This window comes from Bos grunniens, chromosome 13 (assembly GCF_055505025.1).
Source record: "Bos grunniens cultivar Pamir isolate PY7600 chromosome 13, Bosgru_T2T1.0, whole genome shotgun sequence".
Classification (NCBI taxonomy): domain Eukaryota; kingdom Metazoa; phylum Chordata; class Mammalia; order Artiodactyla; family Bovidae; genus Bos; species Bos grunniens.
Genome location: NC_141177.1, coordinates 32,399,461 through 32,403,448, shown reverse-complemented (window position 1 = coordinate 32,403,448; position 3,988 = coordinate 32,399,461). Strand labels below are relative to the sequence as shown.

Genomic DNA, 3,988 nt, shown 5'->3' with positions numbered 1-3,988 from the left:
AAACATCAAAAAAAAAAAAAGAACAGATGGAAAAATTGGAGAACATAAATGAAATGGGAGCACTGAATATGAAATAGAAAGAGTAAAACAAACATAAAAGTAAAAGATCGTCATAGAGTCCAGTTGTTTTTAAATATGACTGCTCATTAGAAACTATCTGGAGCTCTAGAGAAAAAAGGCAACACCTGAGCATTTGTATTTTTCAAAAAATTTCCATATAATTCTGACAAGCATCTGCATTTTAAAAAGTGATTACAGGTGTTTGTTTGGTTTTTTTAGATACTAGTTTTAGGGCTTCCCTGGTGGCTCAGAGGTTAAAGCGTCTGCCTGGAATGCGGGAGACCCAGGTTCGATCCCTGGTCGGGAAGATCCCCTGGAGAAGGAAATGGCAACCTACTCCAGTACTCTTACCTGGAGAATCCCATGGAGGGAGGAGCCTGGTGGGCTACAGTCCATGGGGTTGCAAAGAGTCGGACATGACTTAGCAACTTCACTTTCTTTAGTGATATAGAGTTCTATTATTTTTCTGTTGACCAATCATGATACAATGATATTAAGTGAATAATAGAAACATAGCCACATGAGACAGGGTGCTCAGGGCTGGTGCACTGGGATGGCCGTGGGGGATGGGATGGGAAGGGGGTTCTGGATGGGGAACACATGTGCATCCATGACTGATTCATGTCGATGTTTGGCAAAAACCACTACAATATTGTAAAGTAATTAGCCTCCAATTAAAATAAATTAATTAATTTAAATTTTAAAAAAAGTCGCATAACCACAATAGAAAAAGACATTTATCAGTTTTCACAATCAATAACCAGACAAAATAAGAAAAAGATAATTACAATTGCAAGCCATAATGGGAACGTGATTAACTTAACAATTTAAAATAATTACGTACAATTGGGGTGGAGGGTGGAGAAGGGAATGGCAACCCACTCCAGTATTCTTACCTGGAGAATCCCAGGGACAGAGGAGCCTGGTGGTCTGCCATCTATGGGGTCGGAAAGAGTCAGACACAACTGAAGCAACTTAGCAGCAGAAGCAGCAGGGAGCAGGGTCAAGCAGAGTGATGTGGTAAATGGAAGTGCATACAGGCACATGTTTTCATTCACCCAGTCAGTCTGTGTCTTTTGGTTGGTGCATTTAATCCATTTGCATTTAAGGTAATGATTGATATATATGATCCCATTACCATTTTCGTAATTGTTTTGGGTTTATTTTCTGTAGGTCTTTTCCTTCTCTTGCATTTCCTGCCTAGAGAAGTTCCCTTAGCATTTGTTGTAAAGCTGATTTGATGGTGCTGAATTCTCTTAATTTTTGCTTATCTGGAACCTTTTGATTTCTCCATCAAATCTGAAGGACAGACTTGCTGGGTAGAGTAGTCTTGGTTGTAGGTTCTTCCCTTTCATCACTATAAATATATCATGCCATTCCCCTCTGACTTGTAGAGTTTCTGTTGAGAAGTCAGCTGATGGCCTGATGGGAGTTCCTTTTATGCTATTTGTTTCTTTTCCCTTATTGCTTTTAATATTTTACCTTTGTCTTTAATTTTTGACAGTTGGATTACTATGTATCTTGGTGTGTTTCTCCTTGTTTATCCTTTTTGGGACTCTCTGTGCTTCCTGGATTTGGTTGATTATTTCCTTTCCCATGTTCAGGAAGTTTTCAGCTACTATCTCTTCAAATATTTTCTCAGGTCCTTTCTTTCTCTTCTGTTTCTGGGACCCCTATAGTGAGAATGCTAGAATTCAATGTTGTCCCATAGGTCTCTAAGGCTGTCCTCATTTCTTTTCGTTCTTTTTTCTGTATTCTGTTCTGTGTCAGTGATTTCCACCATTCAGTCCTCCAGGTCATTTATCCATTCTTCTGCCTCAGTTATTCTGCCTCTGCTATTCTGCTATTGATTCCTTCTAGTGCATTATTCATCTCTGTTTGTTTTTTAGTTCTTCTAGGTCTATAGAAAACATTTCTTGCATCTTCTTCATTCTTTTCCCAAGATCCTGTATCATCTTCACTATCATTATTTTGAACTCTTTTTGGGGAAGTTTGCCTATCTACACCTCACTTAGTTGTTTTTCTTGGATTTTATCTTGTCCCTTCATCTGGGACATAACTTTCTGCTTTTTCATTGTGATTAACATTCTGTAATATGGTTTTTGTTTTAGCCTCCGTGGGACTGTGTTTCTTTTTGCTTCTGTCTGCCCTCTGATGGATGAGGCTAAGAGTCTTATGTAAGCTTCTTGATGGGAGGGACTGGTGATGGGAAAAACTGGGTCTTGCTCTGGTGGGCAGGGCCTTGCTCAGCAAAGCTTTAATCCAATTATCTGCTGTTGAGTGGTGTTGCACTCCCTCCCTGGTAGTTGTTTGGCCTGAGGCGACCCAGCCTGGGGTCTACAGGCTCTATGGTAGGGTTAATGGTGAACTACAAGAGGGTTCACCAAAGGGGACCTTCCAGTGCCCCCATCCCTGTGGTGAGTCCCTGCCAACTCACACCTCCATAGGAGGCCCTCCAACACTAGCACATAGTTTTGATTCCTATGGGGTCACTGTTCCTCTTCTGTGGGTCTTGGTACATGCAAAATTTTATTTGTGCCCTCCAAGACTGGAATCTCTGTTTCCCTCAGTCCTCTGGAAGGCCTATAATCAAATCCCACTGGTCTTCAAGGTCAGATTCCCTGGGGATTCCCAGTCCCTTTGTCAGATCCCCAGGCTGGGAAGCCTGACATGGGGCTCAGAACCTTCACAATAGTGCAAGAACTTCTTTGGCATTATTGCTCTCCAGGCTGTGGGTCACCCACTCAGCAGATATGGAATTTGATTTTACTGTGATTGTGCCCCTCCTATCGTCTTGCTGCAGCTTCTTCTTTGTCTTTGGACATGGGCTATCTTTTTTGGGTGTGTTCCAGCATCCTCCCATCAATGGCTGTTCAACAGCTAGTTGCAGTTTTGGTGCTCTCACAGGAGGAGATGAGCTCATGTCCTTCTACTCTGCTATCTTGAACCAGAACTGACAGTTATGTTTTTTTCAGCAGATATTATTAGGACTTCAAGCCTAGGAGACAGGCTTTCACATAAGCTCTAAGAAAACTGTTCTGAAGAGGAAGTGAGGGGTTGGGGGAGCCAGGATATACAGAAGTTTTTGCAAAAATACCACATAGTCAAAACAAAAGGCTACTGCTTTGTTTCTGTTTGGGGGAGGTTGAGAATACTTTATTAGTTTCTGTATCAAACTCATTAGATAAGATCTTACATATTTAATACCATTAAATACATTGCCCCTATACAAATGGAAAAAATTATGTTAATGTTTCTAGACCAATATGGCTGTTAGTTGCTTTTTTTTTATCATTATATAAACCATGTGCCAGGGCATATTAGTTACCTATTGCTGTGTTACAAATTACCCTAAAACCTAGCAGCTTAAAATAACAATACTGATACAGTCTCACCCAGTTTGGGAGGGTCAGAAATTTGGAAGTGGCTTAACTGGGTAGTTGTAGCTCAGTGTCTTCTATGTGATTGCAGCCAAGAGCTTGGCCAGGGCTATGGACATCAGAAGGCTTGACTGGGGCTGAAGGGTCCATTTTCAAGTTGGCTTTTCCATGCAACTGGCCAAATAGTGCTGGCCATTGGCAGGAGACCTCAGCTCCTCGCCTTATAGACCTGCCCAGAGGGCTGCTTGAGTGTCCTCCTGACATGGCAGCTGTTCTTCCAAGAGAAAAGGATCCAAGAGAGAACAAGATGGAAGTGGCAGTGTCTTTTGTGACCTAGCTTTGGAAGTTACACATTGACATTTCCACACTGGTTACACAGCCCAGCCCTAGTCCGTGTAAGAGGGGAACACCAGGAGGCCAGGATCACTGGAGCCATACTGGAGGCCAGCTGCCACACAGGGACTCTATTGGCCACTTATATATATTGCTTCTAATCCTACGACACTGCTATGGGCTGGGTTTTTGGTCCTCGCTGAATGGATAAAAAA

The 3,988-nt window shown here is 42.0% G+C and overlaps 1 non-coding gene across 1 annotated transcript; it reads left to right on the top strand.

The window, feature by feature from the left end:
- The first annotated feature begins 296 nt into the window (after positions 1 to 296).
- On the top strand, positions 297 to 368 carry TRNAS-GGA (transfer RNA serine (anticodon GGA)). The gene has a single exon. It is a non-coding gene; the product is annotated as a tRNA-Ser (tRNA).
- The last annotated feature ends 3,620 nt before the right edge of the window (positions 369 to 3,988 follow it).